Here is a 20,045-nt window from a genome sequence, read left to right on the forward strand (position 1 = left end):
TTTGTATCCCTGCTTCCAGTTTGATTACATGAGCATTTTGTGTGGTTGGTGGTTCTGAATATGGACAAACAGGCAGATGAACTCTATTCCTACTCTTTACTGTAATAAGCTTGGTGGCCCTGAAAAGAGCCGTTTTGTTTCCAATGTTGGTGATGATTTAACCTCTGAAACCAAACAGAGTGCGTCTCTGTCACTTCAAAACGTAGATGACATCCATGGTCGCTTATGCTTGGCGTGTTTAGTGTAGGTGACAGCATCACAGACCTCATTTTTCAGAAACACCTTCAGCACACCTCGTAAATCAAACCGGAGATACGTCAGACACCGCCACGGCGAGCCAGACGACGGATGGTGGTTATCTCGAAGAATTTGCGTTTGGTTCTGAACATGGCGATGAGTGTGTAAAATATTACGCAATTCCATCCTCCATTCGCACGCGCCCGAGGATCGGAGGCGAATGCCACTTCGACTTGTTTCGTCTACTTACTACTCTCTGACGACTGTGCTGGGGAAGCAGCATATGCATGTAGGTAATTGGTGGATTTGTTAGTTAATTCGACGCTTTTGGACAATGCTAAACATTTACCAGTTTTTCAATAGTTTCTTGTTGAAAATCAACATTCGGAAGCATTGTTATCAATGCGTAGCCATATTTCTGATCGATTGGTGATAAAATTATTGAAATTGGACCAGGGGAAGCTGAGTTATTAACGTTCAAAATCTTTCTTAATTTGTTACATGTTCCATTTTCGGTTTTCACAAAGTGTACCCCCATATAGAAATCAAAGACGTAGTCCTACGTCAAAAGATGCGAAATTTTATCACAAACAACTTTGTTCAACACATTTTGGTTCTATCTTAAAAACTTGCTGAGATATTTACGATTTACTGAAGGAATAGAACAATACATTTTTGCAAGTTTTCATAATTCTTCATATTTTAACAATTCATTTGTGTTTTTGATCATTTAGTGTGTGTTTTTCATCATTTAAAGAGTTATTCTGAAATTTCTTTATCGTAGCTACGGCCAATATTGGTTGATGTTTGATCATTAGTTGGACGATACTCGTTTAATTCCACTGTCAATCCTATAGGGCACTTTCTGTTGGGTCATTTTAGCTTTGGTGTGTACCTGTGTGTACATAACTTTGATAGGCTACAGTTGCTAAGCAACAGTTGTTTGGTTGTATCAATAATAGACGAGTGCACGAGTGAATTTTTATTCATCTACTGAGAAAAAAATTTGACACAAGCTGCGGGCAGCTGCGATGTGGGTTCTCTACAGGTGTGGAGAAAGAAACTAGTCGACTCTTTCTTTCTCACGGTATTCTTAAGCAGCAGTAGACGTGACGTCACCAAGAATAAAATGCGGGAACAAAAGAGTCGACTAGTTTCCTTCCTCCGCACTTGTAGAACCCTCATCGCAGCTGCCCGCAGCTAGTGTCAATTGTTTTTCAGTAGATAAACAAAAGTTCACCCGTGCACTCGTCTATGTACAATCAAACCTATAATAAGCACAGCAGGCACACAAGATAAACTAGTATTTTCTCGTTCTTCGAAGCTACTGGTACTGTGCGAAAAATGACCCCGGAACTCTAGTTGAAGTCAGATCCATTAACATCTATTGCAAGAAGAAAATTTTGTCAAGAAAACCATCTACCATCAGAATCAGAAATCATAGGTTATTTCCGGTTCCATCGTGAAAATGAGAAACAGTCGATCGGTAAGAGTGTCCAAATCGTGGCTGCCGAAGTTATTGCTATCTGGAATCACGCCGGCCTTCCACATCAACACAAACGAAATGTGGTTAGACGTATTGCTAAGCTTTTGGCAGCTTGGAAACGCACAAAACTAGATTACAATTTGTAACACTCGAATGCAAATTGCGGAATGTGTTCAAAATGCGGTGCAGAGTTTTGGAGGCAACAGATGTCAGTTAGAACACCGATCAAAATCCCGGCATGTTTAGCAAGTTTAGAAAATTGCAAACAGGGTGACGACACCTAAGAAAATTGGCAAAGTGGCAGAAAGAAACACTACCTCAATCGTGAAGCGCGAATTATCTGGCCAAGGATCCGAAAACCAACGCCGTAGCAGAAGTATAAATTTACTGAATAACGCTGTCGTCAAGAACATAGATCGAAATTGTGTATCAAACCAGGGAGCAGTTGGAATTAGATGAGGAAATCAGCCAGTCAACATACAAAAAAATCACAATTCACTTGTGGTACTTGTCAGAAATTAATATTTGCCTGGCATTTTTTGATGATACGGTCGACTTCAAAGTGAAGAGGAAAATGCTCAAATACTTCTCTAAACAAAATGACGGCAAAAACATAACAAGAGTGAAAAATTTCAATCCTAAATCCTAAACGGAGACTATCAGATTTTGTGAGCAACAAGTCCCTTAAATTTTTCAAGATTTTAAATGTCAACCCTAATTTCTTGCTTGAAGAAGATCCTTCAAATTGGACCAATACCCTTGAATTCATGAAATTCAAAGAAAAATGCGACAACTTGTGTGTAATTAATGACCCGGCAGAACGTGCACTTGGATTGGCAGTAGATTTGAATGAGCACGGTCCAACTACCGATGTTGAAAAACATCAAGTAATATTGGCCGTTGCTAAGAACAGAAAACTTCGAAATAATAGCATCAAAACCTCTGTAATCAATAATGTATCAGCTACAAATAATAATCAGGTTATCATGTTGATGCTAGCTGTAAATATATGAAGAATTATAAAAACATGCAAAGTGTATTTTCCTATTCCTTCAGTAAATTGTAAATATCCCAGTAAATTGTAAATATCTCAATGAGGTTTCAAGATAGAACCAAACTGTCTTAAGCAAAGTTTTTCGTGATAAAATATTTTATAGATTGATACTAGCGCTATGTTTGAACCTCACTTTCAATGATTAAATGCCATTAAGTACCAAAAAAAATCATTGTTTTAGAGAATTAAGAAAATTGTAACATCAAAATTAGACACAAAACAACCCGTGACAATTTGTTTTCTTATAGTTTGGACCCTAAAGAATTTGTTAAAAATTTGAATGGGTTAAGTTTCACTAGATTTGAAAGAATTACAAATATTTTTGGAAATAAGCTAAGAAAAAGGGACTTTTTGAATAAAACTCAAATTAGCATCTCAAATAGACATTTCCCAGAGTTGCCGTCATACAAAAGTTTGTTTTTGGCACCGTAAGCTATCAAGTGGAGGGTGAGCCCCCAGGTTTCCTGACAAAATGCTATTTTGGGCCACCCTAGCCTACACCCTAACATGGTTCCCAGGTTTTATTTTTAGGATTTTCCATGTTTTTTAGGTAGTTAACTCGAACCCATATCCCGTGAGTTCATTCAATGACAATGCCATAACTCAACTCCGGTAAGCATATCTTAGATACTGTGATCCAAAATCACTGGGGATCAAAGTAGGCCGCGCTACGAAAATGACGTGTTTTTGTTTTGCTGCGTCGATTTCGTTCTAGTGAAAATGTTATAAATTTACAATTTCATTTTTAAAAAGTGTTAATTTGAAAGTACAGAAGTGATGTTGAAAAGTGCATTAAGTGAAAAATTTCAAATTCCTATCCATTGCATGTGGTGCCGACTGCTCTAACCTACGCTTAGCTAAGTTTATTCACCTTTTCATTTATCTGTCCAAGTATTGCACTACTGCTTGATTGAAAGCTTCAGTACATTATCAATGGTGTATATTTGCATCGATAATGTATTGGAGCGAGGCTTATCATGTGCGAAAATAGCTTCGGAATGCTTGCGTTCTTGAAATGGGCTATTGTAGCTGCGATAGAGCTGTCACCTTCCAACTCCCGGGTTGAAGCTTCTTTACATTCATAAGAAATGATTGCAGGCAGATTGTATCCATAATACCACTGCCAGAAAGTGGGAGTTAGGCCAACGGCGAATCTTTATTCTAATCTACAATTCCACATACTACCCTAATAAAAATAACCATAAGACAGAGTTTAACAACACGTTCGGGGTATCATCCAAACCATTTATGGGATAGTTCTATCATCCGGGCTACCGTTCGTTTATGGTATTTGTTTATTAGGGTATTAATAACCTTTTACACATCAGAATGAATTGTGCATATGTTTAGTATCAACAAATATTTTCAGGCGCAAAGGAGCAACAGGATTGAGCTGATAACGCTTCTTAATGCCAAAATCTGAAGACTGTTTAAAATTTTATGTTTAGGTATGGGCAGCAACAACAGTCAGGTAAACTACTTACAGCTTCTATTTATTAAATGCTTGATATAACGATTGCCAGCAACGCCGGCTGGGCGCATCCTAAGGCTTACCCTCCCTACTAACAAAAATCCACCCTTCCCGTGACACTTATGAGGGGTCGTAGAGTTCTCTGCCTCTCTCTTAAGTAAGTGTCGGACTAACATTCTTCCCCTTTCCCTACCAGATACAAGGGCGTGGCCAGGACAGCTCTGGTCTGTTGGAGGGAGACACATCCTTTATCTAAGAGGTAGTAATTAATCACAAATTACTATCTAACAGCAACGAATGAAGGTGGGTATCCTTCTTAACAACGGTTTGGGGCTCGTACCACTTACGACATTGTGCAACCTGGTTTATGCTATGCTATGCTATGCTATGCTATGCTACTGTGTCAGCGTTGCCAGGTCATTTTCAGAAAAATCTGGAACAGTTGAAATATAAAATCTGGAAAAATCTGGAATGCTTCAAAAAATCCCGTTTTTAACATAATGCTATTGAAATCTCCCGTTAAATTCGGGCAGTATGATCACCTGCAATTTATTTAAAGTACAGGGCGGACTCGATTATCCGGAGTCTTGAAAAAAATTTCACTCCGGATAATCGAGCCCTCCGGATAATCGAGCCATCAAAAAAAAATTTTTTTGTTTTTGGTCTTATGTTCTCTTTTAATGCATTTAGTGGTCCCATTGAACGCTATTGAAGGATTGTAGAATCGGACCACTGGTTTTGTAGATATGGCCGGAACAAGTTCCGGCATTTATGGGTCATGAGGCTAAATTTGACTTGAAAGGAACAAGACCCATTAAGCGACACATCAAATTAAATCAAAATTTGATATCATGATCAATGGTGGAAAAAATTAAGTACCTTGGACCATATTGGCCACTTCCGGACAAGTTCCAGGTGCCCCGGGAAAGTGACCAGAAACGGACTTGGATAATAACCTATCATGAGGCATATTAAAATACATCAAAATTCGATAAGAAGATCAATGGAATTGAACCCATGGACCATCCACTTGAGAAGCGAACGTGTAGCCAACCACGCCATGGGACCCCTCAACTTGAGAAAAATCGTAGTCTCGCGACTCTCACGAGTGTGTAGAGACAATGTTGAGCTTGACTAAAAATCACGGCTACCGTGAAGGCACCATATTTGACGCGGTTCCTAACTTGACGCACTCGATCAATTTCGACCATTTTCCATTAATACTTTTGAAATGATAACATTGCAAATATTAGTTCCAGTGCTCTAGGGATGATAGTGTAACAATTCAACTGAGGGTTGCTGATAAAGCGACTGCAGGCGAAAATGAAGACGAGAATGCGGAATTCGATGTCATGTCTGATGCTGATATAGTCTGTTCTTAACCATGATTCACATTTTTATGAAGGAGAAAGTGTGACGAACACCACTCTGGATGAAACTGCAAACATTTCTACAGCAGATGACAACCAAGATGAGGAGTACGAACCAGTTCCAGATCAATCAGCGCTGAACAGTATTGACACTATCATCACATGGGCTGAGGAAAACCAATTGCCGGTGGAACGGCAGTTTTTACTTCGTGAAATCAGGGGATATATTCTTGATACAATAGTCAATAAGGATTGATTTATGATCAAATTTGCAATTCTCTTTGTTTTTACTGAATCACTTTACTGATGAACTACTGTTTTTACTGAAATGATGAATAAATGATGTAGCAAGTACGCTTTATTATTAGCACATTAGCAATGAACATTTACAAACTACAATCATAGTTATGCTTTCTATAAATTATTTATTCTGTTATATGTTATTTATTAATTAAAATATGAAATATCGTTTTTTCAAATAAATCTTAAATGTGTTCACCGCTAAGGAACACCCATTATTAGAATGGGTAAAAGAGTTACCCTAGCCATAAAACTGTTCAAATGAGTTCCCGTACACGTTAGCTACAAGCGCAAAGCACATGTCCCAATAGCCTGTTGAGCGTGGCTTCTTGTTCACATTACCGCGTCGATTCGCGTGCATCGACCTGCGCCTAAAACAATTAGGAATGCATTGACCTTTCCTGTTCGGCTTTGCACTTTCCCGAACTCGGGAGAGGAATGTGGCTGGACGATTAATATTCGTTCGGTGGAATGAGATGTCCCTATTTCTATAGGAATTGTCGCATGCTCAATTTTGAGAATCGGTTTCGTGATTTTGGCCTTCGTCTGAAATCACGATTACCGGGGACAAAGGTCACCAAGCGTGGTATCTGAGGACACACTTAGCCCTAACTCGTCCACTTTGTACTGATACGTGGAAGAGGCAAGAGTGGTAAGTTTTTGATCCGTGCCGTGGTGTGTGTAAAACGGTGAATTGTAACATGTGGTCTCGATAAGGTGTTAATTTATACTAGATTTTCCTTCCCCTAGTTAACAGTAGTGAGCGAAGCTATATTAGCTATTTGGCGGTTAGTGGTTAGCGTGTGACTTAGAGAAAACGGTAAAGTGCAGAGTTTGTAGATGGTGCGTAAACTAAGAGGAAATATGCGTCGTTATATCCATAGATCCAGTGTTCACTCGGCTGTCGACAAAAGCAGACCACTCTCGATGTGTGCTACGCGATCGGCTGTTTTCTCGGCAGCAACCATTGTGTGGTCCTCCTCATTGTTCTTCATCAGCAGTTCTTTCGGTCGATGCGTCGTCGACTTTGGAAAGCAACCGTTTCGTGATGAGTGTGTGAGTGCTGACCACGTTTTGCGTCCATTGCTGCAATGGACGCGCTCTGACCCTCGTTGGCGTACAACAATTTGCCATACAATGAAACTACTGGAAGCGGCTCCAGTTCTGATGGAGGAGGCTTTTTGGATAGCGGAAGAAAAAGTGTTTATTGTGTTGTACCTTTTGACTATATTTTTAAGATGTATTGTATAGTGACCAAGAATCCTCGGCTCTGTAAAGTTAATTCGGTTGAGCCTTACCAAATAAATTAATAAACAAAAAAAAAAAAAAATATCCATAGATTCGTGGCAGCACAGGTCGTTTGCCGACACACCACCATTTCGTTGGAACCACTCTTTGACCCCACCTATCCGTTGCAAAGATTCCCTGGGTACATCGTCAAGTCGTGCCCTGGGCAGGCAGGCCATTCGTCGAGGAGAGTACGTTCAGCCAACGTACACACGACCGCTTGTACCACGCTGTCGCGTAAGCCCGCGAATCGGTGAGGGAGACACATCATCAGCCATTGTCGCATCCGCGATCGTTTCTGGGCCGGAGTAGTGCACCAAGCAGCTTCGGTACCGCCGCCAGTCTCCCCACCAAAGGACATCACGTAAAACCTAGGTCGTGAGTAGAAAATGCATGTATGTTTGTTTGTGTCGTCCATGGCCATGTGACTCGTTTGAGACACACTCAAATACCGCTATCCCGTAAGCCGTCAATGAACGGGAGTAGCCCTTAACATAACGAATTAAAGAAATGTGAAGACGACCATTGAAGCAATCGATCGCTGAGTTACCGCAGAGTGCACACAGGAGGAGTACATGGGACAGATACAATAATCGCACACGCTAGGAAAGATAGGTAGTACGTAAGGGGAAAGGATGACAAACAACTAGGCCTAGGCAATGAAAAGGGGAACAAATCTACGAGAAATAAAGTCTTTGTAAACGTTTGAATTTCTGTGCTTTGAGCTTTATGGTTACACTGAATGTTTTCTGTTGTGTACCAATGAGAGATAGTTTGGTTAATGTCTTTTGAGGTTTCATGTTACTTCGCGTTCGTTTTGTAGTTTTTGGAATTTGATGTTTATTGGGTAGTCAGCCCGAATCTGACTAATTTTCTGGCAACTCTGGAATTGGAAGCGTTTCAGTACAAACGGGGACGATTAGGGCTAGGCCGGTGATGATAACCCCCGTTCACGTGTTCCTAGTCTTTGGCCGATTGTCGGAGTTTGATTTGCGTAAGTCTTATAGGAATTAGGGATATCTTGCGCGTCTTACGTGAAGTACGCCGAACACGTGTTAGTCAGCCAGTCAGCTTCCTACCCGAAATTCGGGAAACTTAATCCTCTCCCTAGGAAGGTCTCAAAGCCGGGCAAGCTACCAACTGTTGGATGGTCTCCTTTAGGAGTGGCGCTTAAGCCATCCTTCTTTAAAAGGGGAAGCTAGACGGGCTGTCGCGTTACAATGAATTGAACTACAAAATAAGATAAGAAAATTGATATAAATTTTCAGGTAAGAAGCCACCAAAAGACCAATTCTCACGATGTAATAAAATGTAATTTTCGCATATACAATAGCTCGAGATCCTGAGCAGATAGAAGTTACTGTCTTCGGCAAACTTGTTCCGGGGGTCAAAACTTTTTGGCTGGTGGACAGAAGCCTAGAAATTTTCATCACATGGCGCTAGTAAACGTGTACAATTCTCGCGTATGCTAAGCTCGAGATTCTGAACAGGTAGAAAATTACTGTCTTCGAAAAAGTTGTCCATGATGTCAATGCCTATTGCTTGGTGCACAATAGTTCAGAATTTTCACACTACGTGGCACTAGCATACACGCGAAATTCTCGCATGTAAAATATCTCGAGATTCTGATCAGATAGATTTCTCTAGTGGACAGTAGTTCAAAATTTTCTCACTACGTAGCGCTAGAATACACGTGAAATTCTCGCATGTGGTTTGTTTCGAGATCCTGTCTAGATAGACAGTTACTGTCTTCGACAAAGTTGTTCAGGAGGTCAAAGCATTTTTGGCTGGTAAACAGTAGTTGAGAATTTTCTCAGCACGTGGCATAGATGTACACTTATCGCATATGCTATATCTCGAGATCCTAATCAGATAGAAAGTTACTGTCTGCAACAAAGTTATTCAGGAGGTCAAAGTCTTTTGGCTGGTGAACAAAAGTTTAGAATTTTCTCATAAACTTTAGGCTTTAAACTCCTGAACAACTTTGTTCAAGACAGTAACTTTCTATCTGGTCAAGAACGTGAGATATTTTAAAGGCGAGAATTTCACATGTATACTAGCATCATGAAGTGAGAAAATTCTGAACTACTGTCCACCAGCCAAAAGACCTTGACCTCCTGAACAACTTTCTATCTGATAAGGGTCTCGAGATATAGCATATGCGAGAAGTGTACATGTATACTAACGCCACGTGGTGAGAAAATTATTAACTACTGTTTATCAGCCAAAAAGTCTTGACCCCCTCAACAACTTTGCCGAAGACAGCATCTTTCCAGCTGATCAAGATCTCGAGCTATTGAATATGGGAGAAAGGCACGTATATACTAGCACCGTATAGTGAGAAAATTCTAAACTTTTGTCACCCAACAAAAAGATCTTGACTTCCTGAAAAACTTTGCCAAATACATTTACTCTCTATCTGGTCAGGATCTAGAGATATTTTATATGCAAGAGTTTCGCATCTATAGTAGCGCCGCAAAGTGAGAAAACTTTGAATACTGTCCACCTGCGAAATAGCCTTGACATCCTGAACAACTATGCCGAAGACAGTACCTTTCTAACTGGTTGGGAACTCGAGATATTTTATATGAGAATTTCACGTGTATACTAGCGTCGTGTAGCGAGCAAATTCTGAACTATTGAGCACCAAGCAATAGGCTTTGATATCCTTAAAAACTTTTTGAAAGACAATAACTTTTTATCTGGTCAGGATCTCGAGATATATTACATGCGAGAATTTCACTTGTATACTAGCGCTACGTAGTGAGAAAATTCTGAATTACTATCCGCCAGCGACAAGGCTATGATCTCCTGAACAACTTTGTCGGAGACAACTAACTTTCTATCTGGTCAGGATCTCGATATATTCCATGTTGTAATCAGTTAAGTCAAATCCCACGTAGTATAGTCACAGTTTACGCGGTTTCCATTTACATATTCCCTATTATCCGCATTTTTTAGGTGTTTACTGTAATCAAAATTAAGCTTGTTTAGATCAAAACAAGTTTTTTGAGGAATACTCGTTGGTTTCAGATCGATTGGTAACTCAGCAACAAAATGGCAATGGAAAACTCATGTGTGTTGTACAAAGTACAACAGCGCGAGTAACGGAGGGTTAAAGGCCCTTTGGTACATTTTTTTAACGGATCTTCAAAAATTTTGTTCGGTTGCCGTTCCCGCCCCCCCTGAAACGTGACGTAATTAGTGAACGGAACATCATCGGATTCAGTTTTTGTATGTTGTTGTGGCACATGATATGTTTGATTCCTTTCAGGTCAAAGGTAATCCAACACCCCTTAACGCCGGATTTTGTAACAAAGGCACACAAACACTTAAATATAGTCATTTCCCGATCTTGTCAGACTGAGTCGAACGATGTATGTTACTCGTCCTCGGATCGAAAGTCGGTTTTCCAAGCGGTTTATGAAAAATAATTTGCAAGATAGGTAAAAAAAAAAGTAGAAGGGTCTGTGCCTAGGGGCACGAACGGAAGCTTGACGTAGGACCGCTAGTGGACGGAATAAATGTAAAGAGTTCTTTTAATTGATCAAATCAGGCATAACATTTGATAACGGCACAAAAGCATTTGTAAACAAACATTCTAAGGCCCTTTACACGCGAACTAAAGTACGCCCACGCAAACCAATACCACTTACGGAAAGGTGATAGTTGCCCCTATGCGATGATGTAGTTGGTTTGTGTGGGCGTACTTTGGTTCGCGTGTAAAGGGCCTTAGAAGGTTTGTTTACAAATGCTTTTGTGACGTTATCAAATGTTATGCCTGCAATATCTATTATCTCAACTCTTTCCGGTGTTGAATTGTAGGCGATCCAAATTTGTAGTAATCTTTTTCAAAAAGAAAGTTGATTACGAGAATCAATCAAAATCACTTGCACCCCTGCTTCCAAGTTTGTGTGGTCGTTGGGGGCTTGTGGTTCTGAATATGGACAAACAAGCATAGATAAATTCTATTCCAACTCTTTACTGATGTAAGCTTGATGGCCCTGAAAAGGGCCGTTTTATTGAAGAGGACATCCATGGCCATTTACGCTTGGCGTGTTTAGTGTAGGTGACAGCATCACGGACCTCATTTTCCACGAACACCTTCAGCACACCTCGTAGATCAGACCGGAGATACGTCAGACACTGCCACGGCGAGCCAGACGACGGATGGTGGTTATCTCGAAGAATTTGCGATGACGATTGGCACCTCCTTTGCCACGATCTACTGCTACTATTGCTGACCACGCCGTCCGAAACGAAAATGAGCTGATACCAGCAGCGCTACTTTATATCTTTTTAGGTTAAAGCAGAATGATGTGCAACCAAGTGGTATAAAAGCTACAAAGACTCCTCCCATTATGAGTAGTTTGCTATCAAGTAGCGACACTGGCTATTTTCTTTTTGCGTACACGGCGAATGAGAACGACCCAAATTTGAGTTTAGTTCACTCATAATCGCCAAAAGTGTAGGAACTCAGCAATGAGTAAATTTGTCTCATGATTTCCTGTGGAAAACCTAAAAAATCTGCCAGAAAATGAGGAAATTGACGAAAATTTTATTCAGTCTCGGAGTAGTACCAATAGACTGAGTCAATCCAATCGTTACTTTTCTCAAATTCGGGAATTTTTTCCCTGGAAAATCCTGGAAAAACCTGGGAAAACATGAAGAATATTTACTCATCGCTGAGTTCCTGCACTTATTTCTGAGATAACTAAACTCAAATTTGGGTCGTTCTCATTCGCCGTGATAGATATCGGCGCCGGTGGTTAGCGTGATTACCTCTCACCCCAACAGGCCTGGGTCCAATCTCAGTCGGTGCCATCGGCATGTTCTAAGGCATAACATCTCTGGGAGCTGCCTCCCTGGCGTCGGTAGCATTGGAGCTCAGTACGGAAAACAAGATACAAGATGTTGGTGTTGGTTTGTGTGAGCGGCCTTCGATTTGTGAGGCTTTGGAACGGTTTGTTTACAAATGCTGATTGGCCCTATTCTATTGTTGATCCAGAAATGTTTCCTGCCGTCTTCGTCAAATTAGATGCTAGATTGTTGCTTCTTCCATCGAAAATATCCGGCCGTGTCTATTCAAAGTTGATCAAGGTTGATCAAAACAATTTGTATCCCTGCTTCCAGTTTGATTACATGAGCATTTTGTGTGGTTGGTGGTTCTGAATATGGACAAACAGGCAGATGAACTCTATTCCTACTCTTTACTGTAATAAGCTTGGTGGCCCTGAAAAGAGCCGTTTTGTTTCCAATGTTGGTGATGATTTAACCTCTGAAACCAAACAGAGTGCGTCTCTGTCACTTCAAAACGTAGATGACATCCATGGTCGCTTATGCTTGGCGTGTTTAGTGTAGGTGACAGCATCACAGACCTCATTTTTCAGAAACACCTTCAGCACACCTCGTAAATCAAACCGGAGATACGTCAGACACCGCCACGGCGAGCCAGACGACGGATGGTGGTTATCTCGAAGAATTTGCGTTTGGTTCTGAACATGGCGATGAGTGTGTAAAATATTACGCAATTCCATCCTCCATTCGCACGCGCCCGAGGATCGGAGGCGAATGCCACTTCGACTTGTTTCGTCTACTTACTACTCTCTGACGACTGTGCTGGGGAAGCAGCATATGCATGTAGGTAATTGGTGGATTTGTTAGTTAATTCGACGCTTTTGGACAATGCTAAACATTTACCAGTTTTTCAATAGTTTCTTGTTGAAAATCAACATTCGGAAGCATTGTTATCAATGCGTAGCCATATTTCTGATCGATTGGTGATAAAATTATTGAAATTGGACCAGGGGAAGCTGAGTTATTAACGTTCAAAATCTTTCTTAATTTGTTACATGTTCCATTTTCGGTTTTCACAAAGTGTACCCCCATATAGAAATCAAAGACGTAGTCCTACGTCAAAATGACTCCGGATAATCGAGCCCCGGATAATCGAGCCTCCGGTTGATCGAGCCTCCGGATAATCGAGTCCGGCCTGTACTAGAATGGTTATGAATAACATGCTTAAATAAATTATATAAAGCAAATCACTTGATAGCATTGCTGAAAACATCCAAAAGTTGAAAAGTATTGACACAGTGTGCACATAAAGTTTAAATATTCATTACGCAGCATTTCCAAAATTTAGTCAAATGTGGGTAAAATACTGCAGAAAATATCTTTTTTTAAAAGGATGAGAAGCCAAGAATCAAAAAAATTTGATGGGATGGATTTGTTTCAACTAATAATAATCGATATAGTCCTTACTATTTGATGCAATACCAGAATTTAAAGATTTTATACTTCTAAATAATTCTCATATTACTCTGAGTAAACACCCAGTAAACCAGTAGGCAATTTTATTTTGAAGCAAAATTCACCTGGCTGAAATGGGAATCAAAGTCTAACATCGTGGTATTCACACACAGTTTACCTAAACTACGGATAACTCCACTATTCGCATGACCATTACGAATAATTTTATGCCAATGAATAATGAAAGTCTGAAAGGTATATTTGGAAGTCTCAGGATCTATAAATGTTTATAAATTCTGGAATTTCCTCGGTCCCCGATCATGAATTTTTTTGTAAGTCTGAATTTACTTGGAACTCTCTTCACAGGATATTTTCACCCTTTTTTAGTTCCATTTGATCATCCTGGAATTTCATCATACTTCTTTTCTATATTCCTCTAAAATAATCTTGATAATATCCAAACTTTTCCAGTAACATTATAAGAGTTCTTAACATTACCTCTAGTAATTTTTTATAAATCACTCTCTAATTCCACAATTCCCTCAAACTGGTAATAATTCCCAAAAAATTACACAATTTTGTGTCCATTTTTCTCTATGAAATTCTGGAAAAAAAAATCATAATAATTTCCTAGGTACACTCTTCAGAAAACCGTCAAGCTCTTTTCAGACTCATCCGGTAATTCCCTTTAAACAGCTTTGTAGGTAAAAATTGTTTTGAGATCCTCTTCAGTATTTCTCAATTAACTTGAATAATTAGGACATACTGAAGAGTATTTCAAAACAATTTTTACCTACAAAGCAGATCAAAGCGAATTATCGGATGAGCCTGAGAAGAGCGTGACGGTTAGTCTGAAGAGTGTACCAAGGAAATTATTATGATTTTTTTTCCCAGATTTTCATAGAGAAAAATGTCAAATGTCAAATTTCATCAGCTTTGTCAAAATGGTGTTGCATGTTTTCTCTGAAATTGGGCATAATTCTGTTGAAATGTCTTAAAATAAATCTCCATAGAAACCAAGGGAGACGACTCTATCTACGGTGCAGAAAAGATTGTATTGTACTGTGGCTAGTTGCTCGCACGTGAGTCGATAGAAAGAAGATTGATGACGATTCTGAAGATTTCCTGCAAAAAAATGATGCGCGATGCAAGTATATGCGAGAAATGCAAGAAGACTTTTCGAAGATTGATTCGCTAGTGTGAGATTTTTTGAGCATCTAAAATTGAGATTTAGATGTGAAACATTGGACAGAATTCAATTGAAATTATTTTCACGATCCGTATCAGTATTCTCATTGAATTTCACCATAAGAATTTTCTGTAATTTCTCTTCCGGATTGTATTTCCTTTATTCACAAAATCTCCATGAAATTGTCATCAGCGTTGACAAGACAATTGACGCCGTCTCCAGCCAGAGATTGCACAGACTGTATATTTAACAATAGACAACGGACAACACAACACACCCAGTAGACCAGTAGGGAAATTTGCAGGTAGTCAAAATTTGCACCGGCTGGAGCGGAAATCGAACCCCCACTTCGTGGCACTCAATACGCGTGAATGACGCTGACTGTGATCCAAAATCACTGACAAGCTGAATATTGCTTGTATTATAACTAAACAGAGTAGGTGATATTCAAACTATGCTGCTGTGTTGAGTCTATATGTTTGAAATATAAAATTTAGTCTTTAGAGCAGGTCGTTTGATTTATAAAATATAAACAACTTCCTACATTTAAAGTATTCAATTTTAACCACTACAAAAATGTATATATTTTTTTGTAAAACATAAATATGTTTCAGACGAAATCTTCTGAATATTTGATCAAGACAACTGTATGAACCCTAATGAATATTATATTAAATATGATAGTAACATTTAGTAACAGATAGTAACAACAGAGTTTGCGCCTTTTTATAATCAAATTTAAGCATATATTTAGTATTCGGACAACCTAAACCACAATCGTGACATAAGTTGATAAAATACAAATTGCATACTAACTTTTTTTCTGTAGTTCCTCCCAAAGCAGTTGTCCTTAAACAAAGGCGCTCTTTGTACCTGCACTGCCCACACACACACACCAACCGCTGCGACAGCCTAATGGAAACGTAAATGTGGCACTTCTATGTGACTGCTGCTGCCACTTCACTGCAGAACCTCTTCGGTTCGAAAATCCGCAATCCGCAGTAAAATTTAAACCCCAAAACAACAGGGCCCTCGCTTCAATATGGAGACCCAAATAAATTCAGATTTTTATGCTTTTGCTGGTTATGGTTTCGTTGCTTCTTCTTCGTCGGCTCAAGCAACTCACAACGTTCGAATTTTATCGCTTTATTCGAGCTTTTGGTTACCCCTCACTTGTTGTGTTTTTCTCTCTCTGTTTTCACTTTTTGTGTGGTATGTTTTGGCGCACGACAATATCACCTACATTACTTTTGAAACGACCTTCACACGGATTTCACTCTCCTTGAATAGTAGGTTTCTCACTTTTTCACGCTTACACAGAAACGCGCACACACACACATTCACTCACGATGGAGCTATTTTCGTGTCCTCCTTCTACGAATTTGCCCCGCACTTCCGAGGAATCGCGCGGACACGGCCTAGAGGCAAAGGCCTTCATACCCTGGATGGTAGAAGCACGACATATTTTGACGCCATCGTCGCTACCGCCATCTCTGGTGTGCGCCTTTTTTTTCCCTATCTCAAGTCTTGGCATCTGCCAAGCTCTTTCCGATTACCATCTCTTTTCACACCAGCTCGCATCCGGTGCGCGGAACACGGCGCACTTTGAAGAGTACAGGAAGGGTACAACAAGAGGAAATGAATCCTCGACCTGCTTCGTTCGGTGGCTTTTAATTAAACCGTAGGACTACGAGTAACGCGCGTTCCTTTCCTTTACGCAAACTTGAGCACGGAGGAAGCTTGTCGAGATGAAAAATTTCTTCCAGGCCTTTTGTCAACATATCGTTGATTCCGTGCAGATTAGCAGCACGGTATCAACATACGCTCTTCAAGCTCAGCAAGCACCATCCACTTGCAACGCGTGCAATTTCTCAGAAATCGCACATTCTTGCTGCTTATTTTCGTCCTACTCAAGGATATTCACCACAATCTCTAGCACCTGCTTCTTGCCTAGAACCATTTTCCCACCACAAACGAACACTTTTCTTTTCTGCCACACAGCTGGAGCCCACCCGCCAAATGACTGAATGACTGGGTGGGTGGTAGACAATTTCCACCTTCTAACACTTGCAACCGCACACCAAACTATTTGCTCGACTGCCCGTAGACGATTTTCCACAAACTGTGCATCGATGGCCCCAAAAAGCAAAAGAATTATGCTACAATCAATGCCTGCCCCATCGCTAGCTAACACAAACCTCTCGCTCCCAACCGGAAGTTCCTCCTCCTGCCACGGACCTGCACCAAGATCTCTTATGTCGTCGGTATGTACACACAACAACCGGGCTGATTGAGCATATGAAAAGCCCCCCCAAACCTCGCGAGACGCGGCACCACAAAACACCGCCGACCTACCACGCACAAACCGCGCACCGACCGTCAACCGAACCGAGATTTGCAAGGAGTCCGCGTTGCTGTAAGACGTGCTGACGCCAGAGTCGTCCACCCAAAGACCAGAGTTGCGACAGACTGCGAGTACCGACCGAATAGAACTGGGACCAAGAGCGTCGTCAATCTCGGGCTGAGCTAGGAGCAAAAACCAATCCACCCAACCAACCAACCAACCACGTCCGTCGGTCGTAGGCAAAAGAAGATGCGACGTCGTAGCCGTCGCGACGCTCTGACCGAATGCGAAACGACCGAACCGAACGAATGGTTCTATGTGATATCAGCCACTCAGCCAGTCAGCCAGCCAAGCCAGCTCAAAGCTAGTCTGTCTCAAAACTATCGCCGCCCGTGTGAACGAGAGGAGCGAGAGCACTGTGAGAGAGAGCGGCGGAGAGACTGAGCTCACCACACCGATCGACCGGGCGGGCGCGCAGTTGAGAGCGAGTTGGTATGGATTTTTGTTGCTCAATTCTCACATTGCAGCCACCTGTGCTGTGCTGCTTGTTATCTGGTGAGTGGCGGCGGCGGTTCAGTCGACCCACAATGAACGCGGCTCGGCTGGGTGGAAAAGTCCAGTCCCGTCGAGTGGGGGGAGAATTCATGATTGTCTGCCAGTAACGATTTGATGGGGACGGATGGTAGGCTGTTGGAATGGAATGGAGCTGCGAGTGCTTTACAGCAGACGTTGTGCTTTATGTGCAGGAGTACGGTTCACTCGGTGAATTGGCGGAAGCTACACGGCGGCGGATATCGACTGAAAAATAAGTGGTTAATGACTCGAAATCGGTAAAACGTAGGTTATTCCTAGACTGAGCTGAATTGTCATCGCTTTTCCTGAAAAATCTACTCAATATGAGGAAGGAGTATACTAATGGGCTGAGTGAAACATTTCTAAATTTTCTTCATATTCGGGAAGATTTTTTCTGGAAAATCGAGGAAAATTTCCTCAGTCTGTGAGTAACCTAAGTTTTCGTGAATTTGAGTGAACGAGACTCAGATTTGAGTTTGTTTAATCGGCCCTGTACTTTGCAATGGTATGGTATGGTATGGTTTGTTACAATTCAACTGACAATTACTGTCTTAAGGCCACCGTTTGGGCATTTTGAGCCTTTAACTCTGAAATTTGGGTGGTTTTTCTAGGAAACGTCCCGAAAATCCGGTGAAGGAAAGTGAATATCGGGGGAAAAAATTGGTGTGATTGTAATGGTGTAAAATTTAGTCCATTCAATTTCGAATAAATTGATTTTTCAGGGAAAGTGGCATTGTCTCCCATAGAGAACATGCATCTGGGGTGCTATTTCTCCCTTCAGTGAATATGTGCGCGCAACGAAATTAAATCTTGCCCCTATGTTTCCCATGCAAGTATACCATATTCCAAAACATTCTTCAGACTTTAAACATATGATTTTCAAAAGTTTGTGCATGATTTTTCAATTTGCAAAATAAGCAATCAGCAATTTGAAACGATAACTTTACAACCCACTAGAATTTAATAAACATTTTGCCTTTAATTATACTTCTTGGACTGCACACGGCTTAAGCTACTTGATACCCTACCAACACTGTACCATCCCAAACTGCTCGAATTGATCTTCCAGTGTGTAGGCGATCAAGAGAAAAGTTTATATTTAATTTTCGCACGACGCAATAAAATGAATTTGCCTCACTCAAACGCTATTACGTTTTGTCTTTGGGTTTGATTTACACGATGCAAATAGTTTTGATTGGTTAATCCAAAGTCATGGGACTTGAAAGGATTAACCCAGAACACTTTCAAATCACTTTTGCTGGAGTGCTTAGATTGTTCGGTTCGATTTTTATAAAACGGAATAATTTTTGAAATAGTGAAGAAACTTTGAATTGGTTTAGTGGTGAATTTTTGGCCTAGCATAAAGTGAGTTATTGAAAATGCATTTGAACTAAAAATGTATTAAACTATGTATTATAGTTTACTCTAGTGAATTTCGTAAGCTAAACCTAAAAAAAATAGTGAACATTGGTAGAATTTAGAACCAGATAAGAAAAATAAGTCGTTAATTTTTCTATTGTGTAATTTGTAAGACCCTTGAACACGTTAATAGGTGACGTGGGAGTTTGGTTGAGATTGAGAATTCTCTATTTCGAGAGCGAATAAGGCTAAAAGCGGTCGTGGACAAAGCAGGTGGTAGGCTATACCCGTGAAAACTACACGTGGTCCTCGATACCGAACAAAACGTTACCCTGCACTCCCCTAATTCTAACCTCTTGTCGTCAAGCTCGAGAGAAAGTGATACTACGGCGTCGCGACTCTGGCGTTGAACCACAGGGCTGCTCCTGCACTACCGTGTGGCTGGAAACTTGGGGCGTGGGCTGCAGGCAGTGTTGGTGCTGTTTTGGGAGAATGGCGGAAAATCCACGCATTGTAACCAACTGGTCACAACTTCTTTAGATGAATGACTTGACTGTTTTCTAACGAAACGCAATGTTTCAATGAAGGTGTCTTTCAATAAATCACTCAATCAATTTGATTTTTGAAAAATTGCTCAAAAGGGTTTAGTTGACACATCATACCTTACCGAAAACTAAAGTACAACAATCCTCATTCTTATTTCATACCTATCAACATATTAAAAACATCTTTCCTAAAACTTCACTTATTCCCAAGCGCCTGGTTGAAGAGATGACTTTCGCTATTGACATTGCCTACAATTAACAAATATACTAAATAGGAAGATTTATTATACAACTTTAAAGGCTAGTTGCCTCCCTAAGTGGACGCGGGGGTCTTATCTCTTATATTAATTGATTTTCTGAATTTTCTTATTGAAGTTCATTTGATGATTATTTAGTCTTTTTTAATAAATAACTGAAATCTCTAATCTACCTGCACAATCATAACCCATCCCAAATAACAATTTTCGCAATGTAAACGCTTTACTTTACGCCGCAAGTTGTATTCAAATGTTATACGATATGAAGAAACCTTTACTCAACCTCTATGCAAGCAAATCTAGCGAACTTAGTCAGCTACC

The 20,045-nt window shown here is 40.5% G+C and overlaps 1 protein-coding gene across 2 annotated transcripts in view; it reads right to left on the minus strand.

Moving 5' to 3' along the window:
• The window catches only part of Octbeta2R (Octopamine beta2 receptor), a 414,326-nt gene extending 397,080 nt beyond the window's left edge, over positions 1 to 17,246 (minus strand). The window contains exon 1 of one of the 2 annotated variants that reach the window (XM_065236333.1): positions 16,845 to 17,246. The gene's annotated coding sequence lies outside the window, so the exon portion shown is untranslated. Of the gene's footprint in view, positions 1 to 15,462 lie in introns of both variants that reach the window. The other variant, XM_065236331.1, reaches the window with a different exon arrangement.
• Between the last annotated feature and the right edge of the window lie 2,799 nt (positions 17,247 to 20,045).

The sequence above is a fragment of the Ochlerotatus camptorhynchus genome, unplaced genomic scaffold (genome assembly GCF_037179485.1).
Source record: "Ochlerotatus camptorhynchus isolate MF236.1 unplaced genomic scaffold, CSIRO-AGI_Acam_v1.1 ptg000547l, whole genome shotgun sequence".
Lineage (NCBI taxonomy): Eukaryota > Metazoa > Arthropoda > Insecta > Diptera > Culicidae > Ochlerotatus > Ochlerotatus camptorhynchus.